Below are 27522 nucleotides of genomic sequence, written 5' to 3'. Positions count from 1 at the left end.
TCCTGGGGTCTGGAGATTGAGTCTCGCATTGGGGCCCCCCGCAGGGAGTCTGTTTCTCTCTCTGCCTATGTCTCTGCCTCTCTCTGTGTGTCTCTCATGAATGGATAGATAAAATCTTTCTAAAAAGACATCTGTAGATACTAATATGTAATATTTTTTGAATGTATCATTAAGAATAACCAGGGAGGAAATTGAAGCAGTCATCAAAAACCTCCCAAGACACAAAAGTCCAGGGCCAGATGGCTTCCCTGGGGAATTCTATCAAACGTTTAAAGAGGAAACCATACCTATTCTACTAAAGCTGTTTGAAAAGATAGAAAGAGATGGAGTACTTCCAAACTCGTTCTATGAGGCCAGCATCACCTTAATTCCAAAACCAGACAAAGACCCCACCAAAAAGAAGAATTATAGACCAATATCCCTGATGAACATGGATGCAAAAATTCTCAACAAGATACTAACCAATAGGATCCAACAGTACATTAAGAAGATTATTCACCATGACCAAGTAGGATTTATCCCCGGGATGCAAGGCTGGTTCAACACTCGTAAAACAATCAATGTGATTCATCATATCAGCAAGAGAATAAACAAGAACCATATGATCCTTTCAATAGATGCAGAGAAAGCATTTGACAAAATACAGCATCCATTCCTGATCAAAACTCTTCAGAGTGTAGGGATAGAGGGAACATTCCTCAACATCTTAAAAGCCATCTACGAAAAGCCCACAGCAAATATCATTCTCAATGGGGAAGCACTGGGAGCCTTTTCCCTAAGATCAGGAAGAATACAGGGATGTCCACTCTCACCACTGCTATTCAACATAGTACTGGAAGTCCTAGCCTCAGCAATCAGACAACAAAAAGACATAAAAGGCATTCAAATTGGCAGAGAAGAAGTCAAACTCTCCCTCTTTGCCAATGACATGATACTCTACATAGAAAACCCAAAAGACTCCACCCCAAGATTGCTAGAACTCATACAGCAATTTGGCAGCATGGCAGATACAAAATCAATGCCCAGAAGTCAGTGGCATTTCTATACACTAACAATGAGACTGAAGAAAGAGAAATTAAGGAACCAATCCCATTGACAATTGCACCCAAAAGCATAAGATACCTAGGAATAAACCTAACCAAAGAGGTAAAGGATCTATACCCTAAAAACTATCGAACACTTCTGAAAGAAATTGAGGAAGACACAAAGAGATGGAAAAATATTCCATGCTCATGGATTGGAAGAATTAATATTGTGAAAATGTCAATGTTACCCAGGGCAACCTACACGTTTAATGCAATCCCTATCAAAATACTATGGACTTTCTTCAGAGAGTTAGAACAAATTATTTTAAGATTTGTGTGGAATCAGAAAAGACCCGAATAGCCAGGGGAATTTTAAAAAAGAAAACCATATCTGGGGGCATCACAATGCCAGATTTCAGGTTGTACTACAAAGCTGTGGTCATCAAGACAGTGTGGTACTGGCACAAAAACAGACACATAGATCAATGGAACAGAATAGAGAACCCAGAAGTGGACCCTCAACTTTATGGTCAACTAATATTCGATAAAGGAGGAAAGACTATCCATTGGAAGAAAGACAGTCTCTTCAATAAATGGTGCTGGGAAAATTGGACATCCACATGCAGAAGAATGAAACTAGACCACTCCCTTGCATCATACACAAAGATAAACTCAAAATGGATGAAAGATCTAAATGTGAGACAAGATTCCATCAAAATCCTAGAGAAGAATACAGACAACACCCTTTTTGAACTCGGCCACAGTAACTTCTTGCAAGATAAATCCACGAAGGCAAAAGAAACAAAAGCAAAAATGAACTATTGGGACTTCATCAAGATAAGAAGCTTTTGCACAGCAAAGGATACAGTCAGCAAAACTAAAAGACAACCTACAGAATGGGAGAAGATATTTGCAAATGACGTATCAGATAAAGGTCTAGTTTCCAAGATCTATAAAGAACTTATTAAACTCAACAGCAAAGAAACCAACAATCCAATCATGAAATGGGCAAAAGACATGAAGAGAAATCTCACAGAGGAAGACATAGACATGGCCAACAAGCACATGAGAAAATGCTCCGCATCACTTGCCATCAGGGAAATACAAATCAAAACCACAATGAGATACCACCTCACACCAGTGAGAGTGGGGAAAATTAACAAGGCAGGAAACCACAAATGTTGGAGAGGATGTGGAGAAAAGGGAACCCTCTTGCACTGTTGGTAGGAATGTGAACTGGTGCAGCCACTCTGGAAAACTGTGTGGAGGTTCCTCAAAGAGTTAAAAATAGATCTGCCTTACAATCCAGCAATTGCACTGCTGGGGATTTACCCCAAAGATACAGAAGCAATGAAACGCCGGGACACCTGCACCCCGATGTTTCTAGCAGCATTGTCCACAATAGCCAAACTGTGGAAGGAGCCTCGGTGTCCATCGAAAGATGAATGGATAAAGAAGATGTGGTTTATGTATACAATGGAATATTACTCAGCCATTAGAAACGAGAAATACCCACCATTTGCTTCGACGTGGATGGAACTGGAGGGTATGATGCTGAGTGAAATAAGTCAATCAGAGAAGGACAAACATTATATGGTCTCATTCATTTGGGGAATATAAATAATAGTGAAAGGGAATAAAGGGGAAAGGAGAAAAAATAAGTGGGAAATATCAGAAAGGGAGACAGAACATGGAAGACTCCTAACTCTGGGAAACGAACTAGGGGTGGTGGAAGGGGAAGAGGGTGGGGGGTGGGGGTGACTGGGTGGCGGGCACTGAGGTGGGCACTTGACAGGATGAGCACTGGGTGTTATTTTGTATGTTGGCAAATGAACACCAATAAAAAATAAATTTATTATTAAAAAATAATATATCATTAAGTGAGATAAAACAAAGTTCAGACCAGTATAGATAACATACTATCAATATGAGTTTAAAATAATAATAATGAGAGATTACAGCCACTTCATAATGTCAATCCTTTTCAGCCAAAAACTACTAGAAATACCTGTAGTTAAACAAGTTGCATTTTTATTTTGGGGTTTTTTTTCCTCCTTCAAACATCATGAGGGAACTCTCTTAGAGTGTAAAGAAGAACTTGGCTTTGGTTGGATGATTTTGAGGGGTCCAAGGAAGTAGGGGAAACTATATGGTTGGAAATCTTAACAAATTTTGTTATAGGGAGGGCACCCTTTAGGAAGATAAAGCTATAATTTCATGACATCTAGGTTCCCCACCTGGTCTTTGCTGGCATTAGTGAGGGTGGGGCCATAGTTTCTTTTACAGTAAATTGGTTATTTTCTAAAAGTTTGCTGTCTTAATGAGGCTTCCCTTTTCCTGGTCCTTTGGCTCAAGGGAACAGCTTTTGCTGAGTCTTTTTCTGTAGAAGCCTATTGGTATTTCCAGGTAACAGGAACCTTTTGGGAGAATAATCTCACTGAAAAAGCCAGACTGTAGTGGGCTGAGAAAGAGATGACCAGGGACCTCCTACCAGGTAAAGAAGACCTACAGGAGGTATACTTAAATGTTTAATTTTGTTGCTAACATTCCAAAACCATGAACAAAGAACAAAATCTTTTGATTTCTGGCTTCCTTAAGGAAACCAACATTTAGTATCACAGATGCTGTACCCCTTTACAACCAAGGCATTGCTGTCCCCTTTCTGTGGGATTTGAGCTCTCTCTCCTTTTTGCCATAGTCCTCTTCACTCATTATTTTATTGCAAATGTACTGCTTCATTTTGTGAATTATGGCCTATGAGTATTTGAGTTCATTTATATACTAATGATATTCAACCTGGAGTGTTATGACACTCTAGCGTGGGTCTGATCAGTGAGAGAAAAAGGCATAGAGTCATAGAACTCAATGTGATTTGTCCACCACATGTTGAGAACTATAGTCCAAACCACCTCTGTGGCAATTAATTCTATATTCTATGCCTATTGTAATGTCTCATGCAGAGTTTTCTTGTTCTATAAGTGCTAAGTGCCATATGAATGAGTGGTGTGAGAATAAATGCTCAGGGATTCAGAGGAGGGCACAATTATTTCTGCAGTCATTAAGACAAAGAATTTTTTAAAAGTTGGGTCAAAATTTTAGAAGAGAAATAATTCCAGATGGGAGGAAAAAAAGAAAAAAACATGAGCTTAGGAAAGTACAAAATATGTATAAGGAGTGGGAAAGTGGACTAGTATATGTGAAGCTTACTCTCCTTATCTAAGAAACTCTAACTCAGGATTTGATAGAATCACAGAAATGCTAAAACTAGAAAGGAACTTGCAGATCAAATTACTTGAAACCCTTCTTCTCATAGACAGCAACCAAGGTTTTGAGAAGTTGGGTGATTTGCTTGATGGCACATAGCTAATTCGTAAAGGAATTGAGATTAGATCTTCGGATTTCTAATGTTCTTTCTTCTATGTTTCCCTTCAATGTGGGTTATTTACATTATTGGGAAGGAGAGGAAATTATAAGCTATATACAGCTGAGTTCTGGATATGTTATTTTTAATGACCTCAAGTAGCAGTTGCCCTTTTCCTTTCATTACTCACTCACACTTCAAATTCTCAATCAGGAATTAAATTTATAAAAGTGCCCAGGAAACCTGACACATAGAGCAAAGGGTTAAAAATAGTTGATCTAGGGGCATCTGGCTGGCTCAGTCTTTGGAGTTGGTGATTCGTGGTAAGTTTGAACCCCACATTGGGTTTAGAGATTACTTAAAATCTTTAAAAAAAGAAAGACTCATGTATTTATTTTAGAGAGAAAGAGAGTGCAAGTGTGGGGAGGGGCAGACAGAGAGGGAAGAGAATCTCAAGGAAACTCCTCACTGAATGCAGAACCGCATGCGGAGCTCCATCCTCACCACCCTGAGACCGTGACCTAACTGAAATTGAGAGTTAGACATTTAACAGACTGAGCCACCCAGGCACCCCAATTTTTAAAGATTTATTTATCTATTTGAGAGAGGCAAGGGGAGGGGCAGGGGGAGAGAATTTCAAGCAGACTACCTGCTGAGCATGGAGCATCACTTGGGGCTTAATCCCACAACCCTAACAGCATGACCTGAGCCAAAATCAAGAGTTGAATGCTTAACCAACTGTGCCACCCAGGCACCCCAAATTTTTTTAAAGATTTATTTATTTAAATAAAACATTTATTTTAAATAAAATCTTAAAAAAAAAAAAGAGTAGTTGATCTATCATACCACTTTCTGCCATTATGTCATTACATTTGATTTCATTCAAAAGTGACCTGCCCAACTTCTAAATTATTCACAACTACCACGCTCCGAGAGGGAGAGGAAACATTCTAGCAGGCAAGTCTCAGGCTCAGCCTTTATAATAATAAAGATTGGAATCTGAAAACAAAGGTCTCAAAGTCGTCTAAAAGAGCTTGACATACTACCTCTGGCTTTCACTCCACAGTTGGTGGTGCCTGGTTTACACTTTAGAATTTGAAACTGATGATATAGCATAGTATTGAAACCACAGGCTTTGGATTTGAATCCAGGCTATAGCATTTAGCAGCTAAGTGATGTGGATAATTTATTTAACCCCTCCAAACCTCAGTTTGCACATATATCAAATGGTGTCATTGTGTTGTCAGAACTGAGTACCTCAATTCAGGTTTCCCCCAAAGTAGACTCTGAGACAAGGATTTGGATTCAAATAGTTTATTTGGGAGATGACCCAGGAAACATGCAGAGGGTGTGACAAAGTGAGACAAGAAAAGGAATCCTACGGGATCCTCCACCACCTAGGAACTAGGAAGAGAAGGTAACCCCAACCTCCATTCCTCATTGGTTGAGGGTTGCTCCTGGGTTATTATTTCATGGACACTTCTGGCTTACCTTGAGCACAAGTCAGGCACACTGCAGGGCCCAAGGAAAGCCCTCACACAGAAAAGTTCACAGCTTGAAGTAAGAAAGAAGCATTGGGTTTTCACAGGAACCATCCACCAAGGCTCTAGGTGATTTCTGGAGGGTGCTAAGGGAGCATGAGCAAAGCATGAGCAGCATCTTCTATAGTGTTAGAGTGTGTTTGTCATAGTAGCAAGAGCAGTCTTCCCAATTAAAAAGAGGAAACACTATTTCCAAGAAGATGAGAGGAGTAGAATCAAACCAGAAACCCAGAGTCAGACTTCACATTATCCTCTTCCTCCCATCCTCCACCTTTTATCCCTATCTCATCAATTTAATTACTTTAACAATCTTTCCCTTCTCTCTTCATCCCAGCAACACTACCTGAAAGCAGGCATATCACATTTCTTGCTTGAATTATCACTACAGTCTCTTAACTGGCTTTCCTGCCAGTCATACTTTCTTGCTCCACTTTGACTCCCACTCAACCCATCCACTAGGTACTCTGAGAATGCTTTTTCTAAAACCCAACTCTGATGCAGTCATCCTCTACTTCACTACTTCAGATACTTCAGTGATTCACCATTTATTTCTGGGTAAAATTAAAATGAAAGAAAAAAAAAAGATTCTTCATGGTCTAACCCTGTTTACTTCCCCATTCCCATATCCCCTGTGCCTCACTCTCAACTTCCAAATCCCAGCCAAATATAAGAAACCTTCTTTGGTGCCTCATGTATACCACATTTCTCACTGTTCAGTGCCATTTTCCATGCTCTTCCCTATCTTTCATCACGTAGAAAGTACCAGTTTTCATTCAGAAACTCAAGGATATTTAACTTTCAGTATTGGTGTGCATCAGTGATCAAATAACATATCTGCATCTCTCTCAAAACTTACCATTCACAGGAGTGCCTGGGTGGCTCAGTTGGTTAAGCATCGGACTCTTAGTTTTGGCTCAGGTCATGCTCTCAGGGTTATGGGATTGAGCCCCACCTCGGGCTTTGCACTCAGCGTGGAGTATGATAGAGATTATCTCCCACTCCCTCTCTCTCTCTGCTCCTCCCCCTGCTTGCATTCTCTCTCTCAAATAAATAAATAAAATCTTTTTTTTAAAAAAACCAACAGCTTACGACTTGCAGGGTACCTGGGTGTCTGAGTTGGTTAAGCATCTAACTTTTGATTCCAGCTCAAGCCATTATCTCAAGGTCATGAGATAGAAACCTGCATAGAGCTCTCTCTCTCTCTCTCTCTCTCTCACACACACACACACACACACACACAAAACAAAAACAAGAAACTTACCACTTGCATTATAAATGTCGATTTATTTTCTGTTACAAATTAGACTGGTATTCTTCATAATCAAAATACTGACCCTCTGCATTCTTAACAAGTTCCCAAGCTAATTTATATTCCCACTAAAGTCTACGAATCATTTTATTATATTAAGAGCTTCCTAAGGGGAAAAACTTTCTTTTTTCTCTTTAATTCTAGTGCCTAATATAGTACCTAGCATGTAGTTGGTATTCAATAAATAACTCCTGGGCCCCTGGGTGGCTCAGTGGTAGAGTGTGTGCCTTCAGCTCAGGTCATGATCCCGCATCGGGCTCCCCATAGGGAGCCTGCTTCTCCCTCTGCCTGTGTCTCTGCCTCTCTCTCTGTGTCTCTCATGAATAAATAAATAAAATCTTAAAAAAAGAAAAACAAAATAGGGCAGCCCCGGTGGCACAGCGGTTTAGTGCCGCCTGCAGCCCAGGGCATGATCCTGGAGACCCCAGATCGAGTCCCACATCAGGTTCCCTGCATGGAGCCCGCTTCTCCCTCTGCCTGTGTCTCTGCCTCTCTCTCTCTCTTTCTCTCTCTCAATGAATAAATAAATAAATCTTTAAAAAATTTAAAAAAACCAAAATAAATAACTTCTGAATTAATTACTACAAGTGTTTAAGTTTTGAGTTATTTCTGCCCTTTCACAGAGACTTTATCTGGTTGCCACCTATGGTAATAAGACTCACTAAAAAATCATTCCTTGTGCCAATGGTATTAGAAATTGGAAATCCCCTTGGTCATCTGCCAATCCTCTAGTTAAGTGACTATTAAATCTGACCTGCTGTTCTGCTTTTTCACCCTTGATTGCCTTTAAACCATTTCCATCAAAAGTGTTTAGTCTTACTAGTTTTGTTAACAAAGTCTAGAAGAATGATTCTCAAACCTACATATGTCAGAAAGACCTGGAGAGTTGTTAACAATAGAGACGACTGAACCCCAATCACACAGATTCTAATTCAGTATTTTAGAGAGAAAAGGCAAAGTTCTCTCCTTATAGTAAGATCTTGGAGATAAAAAATTATCCCCTGTAAAAAATAGATCTACATATTCTATAAATAGAGAAAAGGTTGACATTTCTACAAACTGATAGACACTTATGTTTTATTTCCTCCAAAGAAATACTGTGGTCCGTTTTGAAGCTAGTTACTAGCACACTTTACAAATAGCTCTTGAAGTTTAGAATTACTGTATTTTGCCTTGATTGGCTTATCTAGTAACTTAATGTACCAAAAGGAAATCCAGTGGCTAATTTTCTTCTTTCACTTTTGGTAGATATAAAGATAGATTGCATACTTATCAAAGTTAGCCAAGGAATTCAGAGTGTGATCATACAGTTTGGTTCCCATGTGCTCACATGACACTCTTCCTGCGCACAACCTTCCTACTAGATGACAAAATCAAATCTTGCTCTAAACTTTGAATCTATTCTTATTTTCCAGAACAACCACAGCAGGATCTGTAATAACCTGAACCCTTGACAACAACAAGGGGACGCGGTGCTTCAGGATAGGGTGAATATGCATAGTAATATGCCTTCTTTCTCCTTACCTCTCACACTCTGCCCCAGGGTGGCATGGCAGTCAGAGCCATGAACATTTTCAGAACAGATGATTTATCATTTTATACAGGGATTATAAACTGAGTCTATCTGTCCCTCTGTCTGTCTAGTTTATTGTCTCCCCTCTAGACTTTTATATCTACTCCAGAAGATGTCATGAAAAGACATTCTTTATCTTATTTGTCCCTGGTTGGGATGTATTCCATCAGGTCCTGTCTTGATCAATGATGAGAAAGGAGCTCTCCTCTGCTAAATTCGGCATAAGCCATTATGGTCCCCAGAGTGTAAAAATGCTTTACATGTGGAGTTAAAATACTCAGAATTTTTTTAGTTTCTTTTTGATGATACCTGGGTACATGATCATCTGAAAATACAAGGGGAACCTGGGAAAATCCCTATAACAGCCAGATGAAGTCAGAGTATTTTTTGTGAACTATAGTCTCTCATACTGGTATTAGAAATTAAATAGTTCTGTAATACAGTAGAGCAATCTCATTTTACACAGACTTAAAAAATATACCAATACAGAAAATAGATAATAATATCTGTGGATTTTTCTATCTGTACTGTAAAAATTCTGATGGACTTATAATTCTTATACATTTAAATGTCAAAGTTTTTTTGGATTGGAGAGTTTTATAGAAATAGATTTCTTATTTTATAATCAAAGTCAATGCTAATATTTTATTTTATGGAATATCTTTCCAAAGCTAATTTTGCTATAATGGAATATTAAATAAAAGCAAAGGATTTTGGTATAAGAACCTAGCTTTAGACCATGTATAATATATACCAATTTATTTTAAACTGTACTTTTTAAAAGCTTGATACGAACTATTAATTTGATTACTTGATTTTATGATTTGATTTAGGCTGTTTAACAAGTTCTTCAGTGAAACATTGTCTTTTATATATATTTGCTCCAATTATGACAGCATCTTTGCCTGTTCTAATTCATATCCTATTGAGCTTAATAAATGAGAAATATAACCTGAAAAGAAAAAAAGAGTGGCCAAGTCCGAAACCTTAATTTCAAAAAGTGTATTAATCATTGCTTTCTAAAAACTAATGCTTTTTCATTTAGCACCACATAAAGAATTAATGGAAACTTTGAGAAAAATTTTTACTGAATTTCTTCAACTAAACCACTAGATGGCAATATCTTTGTTTCTTTGTGTTTCCCCTAGACAAATGGCTCTTGAAGAAAAACACTGTCAAATGTTTTAAAGCTCTGACCTCAGCTACCAAATTGCTGTTCTTAAATTTTAAAGAAAGATAACTACAGAGGAGAAAACTCCAGTCCAGTTAAAGAGTACTTTATTGTGTTCGGGTTGTAATGAATTAACATCCTTTGCTAATAAATAGAGAAGTCTCTGGGTCGCCCAGGTGGAAGAGGATCACTCTGCTTCACTTTGGAACACACAAGCTTCAAGAGTCTAGGCTTGTAAGGAGACCAGATACAGAAACACCACTGAAACAGCATCCTCAAATCAGTCTTCATTACTTTCCACTAATTTTTTTCATTTCTTAACTAATTTTACCATCTCTAAAATTTCTTTTTCTTCTTTATGGATTAAAAAACACAGCCAAAGTTGGAAGGTAGAGTGTGAGGGCAGATAAACCTTCTGGGGGAGATTCCTTTACCACAGATAACTTTACATACTGAAGTAAAAACTATAGTCACTATATTCAAAATATCCTTTTTACTTCAAGATTATTACCTCTAGTTTTTGTGTAATTTAAGTTTACATATTTAGTAACCTGAGTTTCTTTTTCATTTGGAACTATTGAAATATAATCAAAATGTCAGGTATTTAACTGCTAAGGTATTCAAAAAGAAACAAATACTTTTTACTCCACAAAAATATAAAATCAAGACATGTGAAAGATTTTTTTAAAGATGTATTTATTTTAGAGGGAGAATAATAAACTGGTTGATAAGCTATAGAGCAATAAAATTTAATACTTATGGTAATCTTTTCTACAAGAAGAAATGAATTTTGCATCTACAAGGCAAAAAAATTTATTTTCATTGCTGTATACAATAATTATTTTCATTACTATTAGTTTTACATAAATTAATTTCTACTGTATTGAAATGTAAAACAGCCTCCTCAATAGAAAGTGATCAAAGATATACAACTTTCTATAATCTGATAATCTCCAGAGGATCTGCAAAACTCAGTAATCTCTTCTGCTCCTATCCAAGTAATCAACATTTTTTCCAAATATTACCATTTTTAAAAATAGTTATGTTGTGGGCAATACTGGTTAAAGAAAGAACCATAGTATTCCATGTGTTGCAATATTAGGGCAAACCACAAGGAGGCATTTTTTTTTTTCCAGTAGATTTCCTGCACAAATAGTTACAAGGGCCAGTGGTTAAATCAGGAACACTGTTGTTAAGATTTGGAATAAACTCATTAGCAAACAGTGGGGTCTTTAATTCTAGAAGTAGATGTCAGAGGAAGAGAGCAAAGAATTGTTCCTAAATTAAAGGAAAATAGAAATGACTTATCTGACTTTACTCACTATTTTGTGACGTGCTGCCACAAAATATTATCAAATGTGGAGATGTGTTCCAATTACTCCAGAGATAGATTTGAAAAAAGGTAAGAGAATACAGTACATCTCATGAACTAAGTAAAAAATATCAAGGCTTGCAAGCACAAATGTCTATAAGGGTAAGGCAGATAAAAATGAGGAAAGCAGGGGGGCATATAAAACAGCAAACAGTAGGAGAACTATGACATACTGAGAAGCTTATGCCCCATGTAAAGCAAGAGACTACTATTTGGACCCAAAAATTGGTGCTATATGGAGATAAAGATCCCAAAAGGCAGATTTCAGATTTTTTTTTGAAGAGAAACCAAAAAATCAAATTGTTATATGGATTCTCCTGATTTTTTTTAGATGCTGACCACTTAATAAATATATAAGTAAATACATACATACATAAATACATGAATAAACATGATGTGTTTTTTTTCTTCCTCTCCCCCCAAAAATTTCCCTAAGAGAATTTTATAGAATATCTCTCCTATTTGAAGTCTGCTGAAGGGGCAAGTTCTGAGAAGAGTGTGATTGGAGAAGTAGTGGCTAGAATTGAAGTACAGTGATGAGCAGGTAAACAGTAAGTATGTGCAAACTGTATACCTGTGAGCCAGCTGGGAAACAATAGAAATGGGTTCCTTTGGGGACTTGGACATCTCATAACTTCAGAAAAACTCGAGCTTCAAAGACCAGTTATGTTACTTTTTCCAGTCCCAGTGCAGCAGTGCTGAGTTCACTGAATGGATCAATAAATATTTGCTGCTTGAGTTATCATTCAGATAACAAGTCAACTGGAAGGATCAATATAACAGCATTAATTGTCAACTTTTTTGGTAATTTAGACACTATGTATGTACTGTCTTAATTTCCTAAAATCAGTGGGAAATGGAAGATGTGAATGATTTTTTAACATATTTCAGTGCAGAACTGGATATATACTATCTATAGCATGCTTTACTCCTTTATCCCCTAAGGATGTCACAAAACTTTAATAATGTGTATTTTAACTGACCCGGGCTTCTGTAAGGACTTATATTAGATCTCTACCCCCACCACAGCCTATTGGTCCACTTGGAGATACCTGACCTAAACTGAACCAATCAGATTCTTTTTCTTGAAACTTTTGGATACAGCTACGGAGCCAATGAATGAGAAGATGCTAAATACTCAACTGAAAGATCAGGGGTGGACCTACAAAGGAGAGCAAATCAAAACTAAGTGCAAGATAATTTATAGGGGAGCAGAGATGCCACAAGTAAACTCAGAAGCACAGAGAGAAGCAGAGGCCAGATGAAAGGAAAAGCTGGGTTTTTGAAATGGCCAGTTTTCTCCTTTAGATAAACCTTTCTTTACTGATGCTAATTTGAGTGTGTATTTGTTACTCCAAACACACAATTCATAAACACTGTCTACTAGTTGTGGCAGTGCCAGATGAAGGAAACTCATCTTTGGCAGACTGGAGAGACTTGTTAACGTGACCTGAGGACACAGTGTGGTCTCCATGGTGATTCTTACAGCAGATTCCCCAGTGCTTTTTATCTATAACTCTGAAGGTAAATTGAAATGTTGCTAAAAAAGAAATGAAATAGAAGCTCAGAGTCAAACTGAGTTTTCCTTGGCATTTGCTATGTAATTCTCTCAACATATGTGTATTTCTATTAAAAATATCAAACTCTTGGTAACTGCTAGTCTTATATGTGAAGGTTGTAATTTTTGCAGTTTTAGCCATAGAAAAACATCATTTTATTATTTAAAAATTAGTCCATTTTATTGTCTACATAATGGCCAGGCTTTTCTTTTTACGATTTTATTTATTTGTTTGTTTGTTTGACAGAAAGAGAGAGAATGCGTGTATACAAGCAGGTGGAGTGGCAGGCAGAGGGAGAGAGAGAAGCAGACTCCTGCTGAGCAGGGAGCCCAAAGTGGGACTCGATCTCAGGACCCCGAGATCATAACCTTAGGTGAAGGCAGATGGTTAACTGGCTGAGCCACTCAGTCACCCCTGGTCAGGCATTTTTAAAAGTTTTAAATAACCTATATAACTCAATGGAAACAAATCACCTCAATATAAATATATTCTTGATTCCTTGATCAATGACTCAGTTATTTTTCTTTCTTTTCCTCATTGTATGTCATTTTTTTTACAATAGCTCACCATAATATCTATCTGGCTTAATAATATAGAACACATTCCCAATATTTTTGTGTATTCATTTGTTTATTATCACAATATTTACTTTAGTAGGAGGTATTTTGTAAGTATTAAATAACTAAGAATTAAAGGAAATGATAAAAGATGCATATATAAGCACAAAACAGTTTTTTTCCCTAAGTTTTGTTTATTTAAGTAATCTCTACACCCCATGTAGGACTTGAACTCATGACCCTGAGATCCAGAGTCACATGCTTTTCCAACTGAGCCAGTTGGGCTCCATTAAAAGTTTTCTATAAACATTTTTTCAAGTCTTATACTAGCAAGTAGCTTTATAATTATATCTAACTATACCAACTAAGTGGACAGTTATGTTATACATAATTAAATTTCATTATGTTATTTTGCTATGAACCAGCAATAAGAAGAAATAGACTCTTCAGTTTCTCTATGTCTAGTAATAAGCTTCCCTGTACATTAGTTTCAACTATCAGTAAAACATATAAGTATTAAGTGATATTGAGCTGGAAAGTACTATTGAAACCAGTGTTTTAAGGGAAATTCTTTTTTTTTTTAAGAGTTTATTTATTATTTCATGAGAGACACAGAGAGAGAGGCAGAGACATAGGCAGAAGGAGAAGCAGGCTCCCTGCAGGGAGCCTGGTGCGGGCTCAATCCCAGGACTCTGGGATCATGACCTGAGCCAAAAGCAGATACTCAACTACTGAGCCATCTAGGTGCCCCATAGGGAAATTATTCTAATGATAGTGCTCAGGATTAGTTATTAATATTAACATTGCACATAAGAATCCAATCATTCGGAATAATTAGGCTCACATATTGAATAATTCTAGCCTACTCAAGATTGGCCTGAAATAGCGTTCTGTTGGCTTCCTCAGTTATTCATTTGATATATTACTGAGCACCTGTCTTCAGCATGTTTGTCTTATCCAAAGAGCAACAAGGGGCGAATGGGACAGGAATTGGGTGAACTGGGGTAGAGTGTAGAAGAGATTAGAGAGGGAAAGGGATGAGACTGGAAACGTCTTATAAAACTATATAGACCATCATAAGGGTTTAACTTTTATTTGGGATGAGGGGAAAAAATTGTTGAAGGTTTTGGGTAGAGGAGTGATATGACCCACCGTGTGAAGTTTAAAAGGTCACTTGGGATCCTTGTTGGGAATACACCGTGGGGAGTCAAGGGAGGAGAAGGGAAACCAGGAAGAATCTGGTTGTTGCAGTAATTCAGGTGACATTTGATAGGAGCTGGGGCCAGGGTAATAGTGGTGGAGATAATGAGAAATACTCAAACTCTGAATCTGAAACTAGATTTTTGAAGGCAGAGCTAATAGGACTTGTCATAAGTGGCATATATCGGTTAGGAATATCAGTTCTTCATTGGTGATTAAGAAAAGAAATATACCTAGAGTGTTTATTTGTTTAATGCAAAGTAATTCCAGAAGAAAGCCATCCATCCAGTGGTGATATGGTAGCTCTCTATAGTTATCAGGAACTCAAGTTCCTTCTCATTTTCTGCTTTACCACTGTTACACCATAGTTTTCTTTCTCAAGGGCATAGATGACTGAGGCCTTTTTCATGACTGGAAAAGAGAGGAAGGCGGAGAAGTAAAAAATGTCTTCTATTCAGCTAAGTTGAATCTTTAAAGCAGCCTTTCCATAAGTCCTACACGACATTTTGACTTACAGATTTAGCTAGAATTTAGTCACAAGGCCAGCCCTACCCTAGAAGGAATGTCTGGGAAATGTAGTCTTTCAAGTGAGAACATTATTACTGCCCCCACCCCAAAACCCTGCTGTTCCATTACTAAGGAAAATAGGAAGAATGGATACTGGTGCTAACTAGCACCCTCTGCCACATGGCTGTGAACTAATTTGAAAGGTCAAAGTTGACCAGAAGGAAAGGACTTTTACCCTTTCTATGCCATAGGCATCTTTAGCTCTCCACTGAAGCTTATGACTTGCCTTCTCAAAATACTGTTTTAAGTATATGGAGTGATGCATAAGATTACAAAGGCAGTGAATTATATTGAAATATCATTATCAAAATAATAAAACTTGTGATAAATATATGTACTTCTTCATAGTTCCTATAATTCAGAGCAATGATAAATACTAAAGATATTTCGAGATCTCTGTAACAACTGTAATGTAATATAAAAATATCTGTGATTTTTGTTGGTAACTAAGTCACAGATACTACCAACACTATTGTGGTTGATTACCTGTAATAATAATCCAAAGAAATACTAAATTTCAGTTGTACATTAGTGGTATGATAGATGTAATTTTTTCCATTCAAGTTTATAGATTCCTTGATCCCTTGAACCTTCATTAACCCAAAGGTAAGGACCACTTTTCAAAAGATTTCAGTCTGTGCAACCAGCAGGACATGGATGGAATTATTGAGATTTGAAAGAAAAAAAAAATCCAGAGTTCATCTTCAGATATGTTGAATTTGAGAGGTCTATGTTATTAGTTAGGACTGGATTCAATAAAAGTAACAGGAAGATCCAAACCACTAATGGCTTAAAATAGCATTAACATATAAAAGCCTGACACAGATGATCCAGAGTTGATATGATGGTCCCACAGTGTCAGTTGCCCAGGATCCTTCTGTCTTGTTCCACCATGCGTTTTTTGGTTTCTAAGTTCCCCCTATGGACTCTGCAGTCATTGTGTCCATTGTAAATGCCTACAGCAGAATTCTTGCAAGGAGTAAATATTTGTTGAATGAATACGATAGAGATTCAAATGCAATCATCTTCCAAGAAGTAACAGTGCAGGTTTTAAGAGGGAGTAAGATTTTTAAGAAAGAGGGATCCCTGGGTGGCTCAGCAGTTTAGCGCCGCCTTCAGCCCAGGGCCTGATCCTGGAAACCCGGGATTGAATTCCATGTCGGGCTCCCTGCATGGAGCCTGCTTCTCCCTCTGCCTGTGTGTGTCTCTGCCTTTCTCTCTGTGTCTCTCATGAATAAATAAAATCTTAAAAAAACACTATTTGGCAATTAGCCAAAAATATTAAAAAAAAAAAAGATTTTTAAGAAAGAGAATAGCTCTGTGTGTGTGTTTGTATGTGTGTGTGTGTGTAAAATCATGTATATTTGAGATTTTTTTCTTAAAAACCCAATTTTATACCTAAAAGCATGTGTGTATACATATATATAGTCACATGCACACCACACACACAGAGAAGGGCCCACATTTAGAAGAGCTCTATACTTGGTTTAATACTCTACGATTGCCAACTAGCAATTCTTCATAATTTCTGAACAAGAGACCCCACAAATTATATTTTAATATCAGTTTGGAACCTTAGATGGTCTTCACATTGTACTTTGTCCCCTAGAGAAAACAAAGTCAGATAAAATTGAGTGAATGGTCCTAGAATATCAGGAGTGAGTTGGTAAAATTGCAGGTTTTAGCTCCCACAAAAAATCTCAGTTCCCATCAAATAACATATATTTAACATATGCATATAAAATTATTCAACATAAGCCTTATAGGTACCTAAAAATAACCATATATTGTGACTTGATGGAATCTAGAATAATACTGCTTTACTGTATTTACTATTTTTACTATAATTCAAAACAAGAATTTAACTCTTGTACTTGTCAGAAAAAGCTCTTAAGTGAAATTCCAAGTCTTGAGATTATTCTGTCTCGGATGGATGGATGATAGCAAGAAATAAAGTTTAAAAAGAACTTGGCAGTAAGACAGAGGCTGATGGCAGATTTAAAAAAAAAGGATTTTGAGAGATTGTATCACGAGGAATGCAACTGATTGTTCTAGTTGCATTTATCAGCTACCCTTCCATCAATCAAACATAGGCTGCTCTTCATCCTCCAAACCAGTCAAAGTGACTCACTAGCAGTTCTGAAGCATGATTGGAGAACTGGTTTGGACTGCGTCTAAATACAGAAGAGGAGTGGGGCACTGGGTGGCTCAACTGATTGAGCCTCAGACTCTTGATTTTGACTCAGGTCACGATTTCAGGGTGGTGAGATCAGGCTCTGCACTGAGTGCTCTGTGGGGAGTCTGCTTCTCTCCTCCTTTCCCTCTGCCCCCCACTTCCAAGCACATGCACCCCCCTTTAAAATAAATAAATAAATCTTTTTTAAAAACCCAGAATATGAGAGACTAACTTGTCACTTGTTGCAAAGGATTTTTAAATTTAAAAATATGTTGAGGGCAGCCCGGGGGGCTCAGCGGTTTAGCGCTGCCTTCAGCCCAGGGCCTGATCCTGGAGTCAGGGATCGAGTCCTACATCGGGCTCCCTGCATGGGGCCTGCTTCTCCCTCTGCCTGTGTCTCTGTCTCTGTCTCTCTCTCTCTCTGTGTGTCTCTCATGAACAAATAAATAAAATTTTTTTAAATAAAAATATGTTGATTATTCCAATCCAAAAGACCCAGGTTATCTTGGAAAGGGTAGGGGAAATAATATGGGTTAACAAATGTATTAATTAAAGTTACCTAAGTTGACGTTCAAAATATAAATATAATAATATTTCTAACAACAGTTCTTAACCCTCTTCCAAGAATCACATTAACCAATGAAACTTTTAAACACTGAGATATCTAGGCTTTTAAAATTACAGATCCCCAGATATATTGTTTAATTAGCTTATGTGCATCCCAGGCATTCATATGTTTAAACATTCCTACATGAGTCAGATGTTCAGTCAAGGCTGAGAATTGTTATTTCTCTGTTTTCTATATAAAGAAATTAAAATATCAGTCTACTTTTTTTCTACCACACAAATACCTCTGGATTGTTTTTTGTTGTTGTTTTATTTTGTTCTGATTTTAAGTTGGAGGATAGGTCTGTGATTATCTGACTTAAACTTTAAACTTAACGGCAAACTTGGAATTCATTTTTGTTGAGTCCTGGGATTATGTAAAAAAGATAGGCAGTCACTTGCAGAATAATGCAGAAATCAACATATGTTGAGCTGATTCACATGGTTTTATTTCTGTTTTTAATTAATTAATTAATTAACTTATTTATTTATTTATTTTTGAGAGAGCGAGCACAAGCAGGGGTGAAGGGCAGAGGGAGAAGCAGACTCCCCATCCAGCAGGGAAACAGATAGGGGCTGGATCCCAGGCCCCTGAGATCAGGGCCCCAGCCAAAGGCAGCCCTTAACTGACTGAGCCACCTAGGTACCCTGATTCACATGATTTTAAAGAAGCCTTGTGTGGCATAGCATGCTCCAGGGTGAGTAGCAGCAGGACTTTATTTAATAGTAGTGAAAGGAACTTTCATGCAGTGCAAGGAAAGCCACGTCTAAGTTCAGCTAACTGGACACCTTGGGAAATAAGGCATTCTGGATGGCAGTTTTCTGGCTAACTGGATGATCTTTCCTTGAAGCGCCAAAATCTACTTTAACCATTTGGAATGTAAATAGTTGTAAATTGTGTTATATATTTGCTGTTTTTCTAAGAAATTTCTTGAATATAATCCTTTGTTGATTGTATAGAATCTTTATCAGAGTAATCAGTCAAGAAATTGTAGTGAAAGTTGGAAGTGGTCAAGTTTTATCCAAGGTCAGTATCCAAGTTATCCAAGGTCAGTAGAACTTGACTTTCTAACTTGAAGGCCCAGACTCATTCTAATCATGGCTGTTAAAAGATAAAGGGTGGCATGTTAAAATTTTTTAAGAGTTTGGGCAAAAATCAATTCTACTAAAGCAGCATCCAATCTAGCAGATAGAAAGGAGCTTTGAGGAGCTGTACAAAATCAAAGACTTATAGCCAGAAGCTAGTGGGAACAAGGAAGTTATACTAGACAAAAAAACAGATTAGTTATTCCAAAGTTACTTTTCTTTAGCAGATGGCAGAGGTTTCTCAGGGAAATTACCTAACAAGTACTGATCAGGTAATTGCTGATTGATTGGTTTAAGATTCCCTTTCTGGGAAAACCAAAACAGTAATTAGGTTAAGTCTCAGTTTGGTGACATGGGGCTTAGCATAAATGACTCCATTTTTAGGTTGTTGTCTAGTTTTTAGCATGGCCCAGAGCCATGATCATATAGGATTAAACTTATAAGATGTTTACTGGGGGGAGGGTGGTGTAAGAATGCCAAATTTGATTGATTCTCCCATATTTTTCAGTATCACTGTAAATATTGGTGTAATGACAACTAGCACATTTTTCCTAATTTTCAAGCTTCAAGGGAAGCCAGATAAAAATTAGAAACAAATTATAGCTTTATCCTGAGAAATCTTTATAACTGAGACTCAAAATTAACCATCAAAACTAAAATTTTCTCTGTTTATGGAGAGTATACAATAATGATTGAGTGTGGGCTTTAGAACCAAACTACCTAGAATTTGATCCTGGTTCATTTATCTGTAAACTCTGTTTATAGATAGCTGCTAACAAAGGTGTGGAGGGAGGCAAGCTATTAATAGTACTTGCTTTATAGTACCTTGTTGTGAGTAGCAAATAATATAAGTGAAACAAAACAGTGTTAGTCATATGAAAAGTATTGTAAAGCAGGCCAGTATGAGAATAAGTCATATTAAAGGATAATTTTCAGAGATGGCTAAAATAATGGCTCCAATATAGATATAAAATGAACATATGTCAAAGATTATATTTAACTTATTCTTTTTTTTTAAGTTTATTTAAGTAATCTCTATACCCAATGTGAGGTTTAAACTCATGACCATGAGATCAAGAGTTGCATGCTCTTCCATCTGAGCCAGCCAAGTACCCCTATTTAACTTATTTTTAATGAGAGAACTAGGAAAATGTCACAACTGTTTAAAAGGAGAATTCAAAAAACAGAGATATCTGTAGACCAAAAATATTGAAATGAATTTGTAGAGGGACATAAAACTTGCTTTTTATGATAAATGTCCCTATTCTCCTTCTGCCAGAAAGAATTCATTTGCATGTCTATAGACAATAATTTCATGCATTGTTATTTACTCTTCCTTTTTTTAAAAAAAAAGATTTTATTTATTCATGAGAAACAGAGAGAGAGAGAGAGGCAGAGACACAGGCAGAGAGAGAGAGAGAGAGAGAGGCAGAGACACAGGCAGAGGGAGAAGCAGGCTCCATGCAAGGAGCCTGATGTGGGACTCGATCCCAAGACCGCAGGATCACACCCTGGGCCCAAGGCAGGCGCTAAACCGCTGAGCCACCCAGGGATCCCCTGCTATTTACTCTTCCAAGGCAAGGAAACTAAACCCGAGAAATTCTCCGACTTGCATTTCAATAAACAGTATCCATTAATTTGGGAGAATCTCTCCTTCTTGAAGTATCCAAAATATCCTAATGTTTCTGGTCTGCCAGGAAACAAATTTCTTACCACTTGTAAGTCTGAAACTGTCTTGGTTCCTCCAGGTTACTGTTACAAAAATACTATAGACTAGATGGCTTATAAACAGCAGTAATGTATTACAATTCTGGAAGCTGAGAAGTCTAAGATCAAGGCAGATTCCATGTCTGGTGAAGCCCTTCTTCTTGGTTCATAGACAATCACCCTTTCACAGTGTCCTTGCAAGGCAGAAGGGATGAGGGAACTCTCTGAAAGCTCTTTTGTATGGCCATTCATCTCATTCATACAGATTCTGCTCTCATGACCTAATCACCTCCCAAAGTCTCCATCTCAAATACCAGCATGTTAGGGATTAGGTTTCAACATACAAACTTTGGGGGACCCAAACTTCATTCTATAGCAGAGACTGTGCAAGACAGGCACAGGCTGGCTTTCCTGAAGGGACTCAGTAGGCAATGGGTGCACAAGTAAGGGTAGTTTTAATTCCCAAAAAGGGGCCTATAATATCTAATTAAATGAGTTCCATTCTTAAATATGACATTGTAGTGCCTCATTAATGATTTTTCCAATTACATCCTAACAAAAAGGGGGACAGATTCTCACTGAAACCATGCAAATAACTATAGTACCTTGCAAAATACGTGTATCATTAAGAGTGTCTGAATGTTGGGGCTGGGTGTGGTCAATGAGAAGCTGGTATCTTTTAAAATATTTTCAGTTTACAAAAAGTTTATTAAATTGCTGTGGACTACAGATAGCTTAAGAAGGAAAGAGAAGGGCCTCTTTATAGATCTAGAAAATAGAACATTAAGATAATGTCAACAATACTTTAAACAAATAACCACAATAAAAATTTCCCTTATCAGTTTTTTCAGTACTGTGTAAGAAATTCTTTTTCACTACATCTTGAAATGGCAATCTTGTGAAGCCATCTGCTTCTCAACAAAGGGTTCTAGAATCTTGACTTTAGTCCCCAGTATGCTCTGAAAGTGGTCCAAGTGATATCATGAAACGCCTATATCCAAGAGCCTGTTCTTTGAAGTGTCAATATAGTCTGAAGTAGCTGGCACATTCCTTTTCCATTGGGCTCTGAAATGATTCCTTCTTTGTTAAATACACACACGGAGGCCTGTAGCTGATTTGTTGTTTCAGGCCACCATAAGAATAAAACAAAACTATTCACAGATGAGAGACTTAAAATGGCTATGGCTAATGTATTACTAATAATTTTCAAATTTGAAAGGTCTAATGAGTACTCATAATAAGATAAATGTAACAAAGAAGTTGGCTGTTTCTATTGCATGTAAATCAAATAAAGCCATTTCCAAAAAATTGACAAAATGTCCTTAAGACAATGATTAAACCTATTTTCAGAGGTCAGTGAATGTTAAAACGGATCCATAAAAATAGATGATCATAAAAAACAAACAGAAAATAGATGATCATAATTTTGAAAAGAAAAAAAAATATTGAACTATAACATATAATCCTGAGAAATAATATACCTAGTATACCAGGAATATTAAATGACTGGATTCAGTATATCTGGCATAGGTCCTGGACATCTATATTTATTTATGTAAAACTCCATATCCGTACCAGGTTGAAACCACTGGCCCATATAATACTAGATTCAAATTATAAAGTAAGACTTTGGCAAGAAGCATTTTTTTATTAAAGATTTTATTTATTTATTCATGAGAGCCACAGAGAGAGAGAGAGAGAGGCAGAGACACAGGCAGAGGCAGAAGCAGGCTGCATGCAGGGAGCCCAATGTGGGACTCAATCCCGGGTCTCCAGGATCACGCCCTGGGGTGAATGTGGTGCTAAACTGCTGAGCCACCCGGGCTGCCCAGCAAGAAGCATTTAAAAACATAACTGAAATTATGACTAATAATATAGTGTTGTCTTCTTTTACTAGGCAGCATACTGCCAGGTCCCTCATAAATACAGAAAAAGTCAATAGAATTATATTTTAGTCATTTTGATCAGTGTCTTAAGTTAAAACTCATAATGGGAAATGAGGCATTGGCAAATCCCGGGAACATCCCATGAAGTATATAAAAATTTAACCTCAGGGGAAATTAAGTGTCGTTTCTGATTGGACAACTCTTCTCTTGCAACTCATCACAAGTGACATCAAAAGAACCTGTGCTTTGCTCTGCTGCCTTGGCTGCCCTCTGTTCCATTTAGCCTCTCATGTCCCCAGCCACATACAAATATTTCTTTGAGTTCATAGAATTTTTAATAATAGTGAAAAAGTAGAAACAGCCCAAATGTCTATCAACTAATAAATGAATAATCAAACTGTGGTATATATGATCAAATATTATTTGGCAATAAAAAGAAATGAAATAGTGATACAGGCTACATGAGTGAACCCTGAAAACATACTGAATGAAATAAGCCAGACTCAAAAGACACATGCTGTGTCATTTCATTTATCTGAAATGGCTAGAAAAGGCAAATCCCTAGAGACAGAAAGTAGATTAGTGGCTACCTGAGCCTGGCAGGGAGAGAAAATTCAGAGAGATTGCCAGTGGGTACAACATTTCTTTTTGGGGTGATGTTCTGGAGTTAGATAGTGATGTTGGTTGCACATTTTAGTGAGTATACTTAAAACCACTGAATTGTACACTTTAACAGGGTAAATTTTATGGTACATAAATGATATCTTAATAATGGACATCTATTTTCTTTTCTTTTTAAAAAAATTATTTACGAGAGACACAGAGACATAGATAGAGGAAGAAGCAGGCTCCCTGCAAGGAGCCAAATGTGGGACTCGATCCCAGGGCCCTGAGATTGTGAACTGAGCCAAAGGCAGATGCTCAATCCCTAAGCCACCCATGTGCCCAATAAACATCTTTTTAAAAAGATAGTGTGGAGCAAAGGCAGTCAGTGTATCTGTTTGTCAGCTGCACAGAAGCATGAGAGACCTATGGAGAATTGTCTCCCACTGTTTCTATCCAAGTACATAGTATTTTTTTAAAACAGTTTTCCTTCTATGTGTTTTGAACCTATATATTCAAATATATATTCATATATATTTCTGATATGTTTACATATGTTTCCTTACATATTTTAAGTGTATGCCTAGATATTTAAAAAATATTCAAGTACATATTATTATTATTATAAATTATATATTTGAATTCATTTTTGTTCATATAAATAGAGACTATAGATTTTTAAAAGTCTTTTTTTTTTAGAGGAGTTTTATGTTCATAATAAAATTGAGTAGAAGATAGGGATTTCCCATAGGCTCCCTGCCTCAGCATGCATAGCCTCTTTCATCATCAACATCCCCCATCAGAATGGAACATTTGTTACAATTAATAAGTCTACACTGACCTATCATAATCATCCAAAGTTCACAGCCTACATTAGGGTTTACTCTTGATGTACATTCTATGGGTTTGACAATTGTACAATGACTTGTAACCATCATTATGTATTCCACCTATTTATCCCTTCCTCCAACCCCAACCCCAACTCCTAGCAACCACAGGTCTTAAAAAAAAAAAATTATTTATTATTTTAGAGAGAGAGAGTGCACAAACGAGTGCAGTAGGAAGAAACAGAGGGAGAGGGAGAGAGAGAATCCCAAGCAGACTCCCTGCTGAGCATGGAGCCCAACACAGGACTTGATCTCCTGACACTGACATGGTGACCTGAGCCAAAGTCAAGAATCAGAAGCTTAACCAACTGAACCACCCAGACCTCCCCACCCCCACAGGTCTTTTTACCATCTCTAATGTTTGCCTTTTCCAGAATATCATTATAGTTAGAATCATACAGCATGTAGTCTTTTCAGATTGGTATCTTTTACTTAGTACTAAGCATTTCTGTTTCCTCCATATCTTTTCATGACTTGATAGCTCATTTCTTTTTAGCACTGAATAATATTCCATTATCTAGATATAGTACAGTTTATCCATTCACCTATTTTTTTTATTTATTCATAGAGACAGAGAGAGAGGCAGAGAGACAGGTAGAGGGAGAAGCAGGCACCATACAGAGAGCCTGACGTGGGACTCGATCCTGGGTCTCCAGGATCACACCCTGGGCTGCAGGCGGCGCTAAACCGCTGAGCCACCAGGGCTGCCCTCCATTCACCTATTTAAGAACCTCTCAGTTGCTTATTTGCCACTGGTATGTCTTCTTTGGTGAAGACTATAGGTTTTTAATGTTGATGTCATATATTGCTATTTTGTTAAATTCTCTTACTGCTTTAAGTGTTTTTTTTTTTACCATTTATTTTCCTTTATTCTTTTGTTTTTCCATAAGTTGTTGGCTTTGGTGTATATTTTTAAACTTAAGAGTAGAACATTTTAGAGGTCTATGTGTAAGAGAGGCAAGGAACGGAGGCCCTACAATTGTGAACTGCGTTGTAAGGTGATTTCACTGGGCTCTTTCTTTGGGGATCCCAGATTCAGTATCATTAGGTCTTTAAGGTGTCAAATTTTTCTTTCTCCTTCCTTCCTTCCTTCCTCCCTTCCTTCCTTCCTTCCTTCCTTCCTTCCTTCCTTCCTCCCTCCCTCCCTCCCTCCCTCCCTCCCTTCCTTCCCTTTTTCTTTCTTCTTTTCTTTTTGACAAGGACTGCACTGGAGCTAGACAACAATTTGTGGAGAATTGACATTTTAACAATGTTAAGACCTCTATAGATGTCAAATTTCTAAGAAAAGATCTTTCCATCTCTTGCCTGGAGGATAGAATTGCCAACATTCTTTGAGCTAGGTTAGAGGACTCTGGGAGTGTGAACTTTAAATATATAAACTTTCACTGTACATAAACCTTTGCTAAATCCCTCTCTTTTCATCATAGGACCCCAGTTTAACAAGGTCTAGTTTCCTCTGAATAGAGATCCTGCCTTAGCTTTTCTACATAATAAACCTACAGTCAGGACCAGATTACAGTTTTGTGGGACCTGAAACATGCAATTTGGGGGTTTGGAGAGAAAGAATAAAAAATAATTTATCTTTGCAAATTAAAAAAAAATGATGATCTGAACATATTTCTTGGGCCCCTCTCAAGCCTTGGCAGGTGTCCATGCAAGTGCTACCCCCTAGCTACAGATTACTTAACTTCATGGTAAATCTAAAATAGCCTCCAATTTTACCCCCCAAGATGAGGGCGAGGAAATTGCTTAGTAGTGTAGTTAGGAAGGGATTTGGTGGTCTAAATTGCAGAGAATTTAAATAAAAAAGACCTTTACCACAACTCCTAGAAGTGCCTGGTACTTTCAGTTTATCAGCCTTTTGTCGGGGTGAAGGGGTGTTGTCTAAGATTGCTTCTTGGTTTCCGCATTCATTCTGTTTTCTTGGGTTTACCAAGTTAGTTTTTGTTCATCTATCAGCTTTTCAGGATCAGAATGTTGATGCCGTTGTCTTCTTTGCCATTCTTGATGTTCTTTAGTTTTTACCAGTTAAAAAAAAAAAAAGATTTTCTTGTCATTTTACTAAGTTTCAGAAAGGGGCAGAGGTAAAGGTGTATGCTCCATCTCCCATTCTGAACTCAAAATCAGAATGTGCCAAATCACACTCCAAAACTGCCCCCTTCCCAAGTGGCTGGAAGCATTTTATACTTTGAGCAGCACAGCATGAAAATATCCACTTACCCTTACCTTTGCCAGTATTCCATGTCCTCAAATTTTCCCTATCTGGTTACAGTGAACTGTCTGATGACTTATGCATTTTCCTGATTACTGCTGAGGTTCCGCATAATTCTGTGTGTTTATTGTCCTGTGTTTCCTCTTCTGTGACTAACCTGTTCATATAATTTACCCATTTTTGTAATAGGTAGTACTAAAGGGGAAAAGAACATGCCATCCCCAAATATGCCACTTTGGCATACTGATTGACCGTGAAGGCAAGTGGTAAAGGCAGATATAGGAAAGTCCCTCTGACTTTTCCCTCTCTAAAATGGGGCATACAATTTCCCATGAGAAAGGTGCCCTCCCTGGTATCGGGAACAAGAGAACATTCTTATCACTGGAGACAGGGAGCTGACACCAAGATTAATCTATATCAACAAACCTTCTAGAATAACCCTTGTCTTTCATTATTTTCCCTCGTCTATTTCCTAATCATTTTTCCACAGTTTACCAACCCTAGCCCAAACCCCCTTTTCCTGTCTCATCAGTCTCTACAGTTTATTGTTCTTTGTTTAAATGATATGCAAACTCTCAATCCTATCCACTTCTTTAGGTTTTTTCATTTCTTATATATATAAGCCTTTTACATATATGTAAAAATATTAAAATCCAATAAAAGTTGTATGCTTTGCTCTCATTAATTTGTCTTTTTAAAGTTTAATCCTTGGGCCCAGCCATAGAACCTGAGGATAGAAGAAGGGTCTTTCTTCCCTTATAGTAATTGACCTTTTTCTTATGATTTGTAGGCATTCCTTATAGCTTTAAAAAAAATTTTTTTTTGCTGTTACACAATTTGTGATTATTTTCTTCTAATTTATCTTTTTCACTTTATGGCATCTGTGTTCTAGGACATTTTAAACTTTGATATAATCCTGCTTTTTGTTTCTATATAAAGATCTTCCCTATCGTAATCTCTTATCACGATTTAAATTTTCTTTTAATATACATGTGGTTCCATTTTTCAAATTTAGGTCTTTATTCCATTTGGAATTCATTTTTATGTTGTCGAGGGTCTTTTTACCCACAGTAACAATTGGGATACATTCTAGTTTATCTTTTATCCATTGATTTAAAATACCG

The 27522-nt window shown here is 37.2% G+C and overlaps 1 protein-coding gene across 1 annotated transcript in view; it reads left to right on the top strand.

Annotated features, from left to right (window-relative positions):
- The window catches only part of POLR3G (RNA polymerase III subunit G), a 104150-nt gene that overhangs the window by 15568 nt on the left and 61060 nt on the right, over positions 1 to 27522 (top strand). The gene's annotated exons all lie outside the window — the stretch shown is intronic.

The sequence above is a fragment of the Canis aureus genome, chromosome 2 (assembly GCF_053574225.1).
Source record: "Canis aureus isolate CA01 chromosome 2, VMU_Caureus_v.1.0, whole genome shotgun sequence".
Lineage (NCBI taxonomy): Eukaryota > Metazoa > Chordata > Mammalia > Carnivora > Canidae > Canis > Canis aureus.
This window is presented reverse-complemented; position numbering and strand designations above follow the sequence as displayed.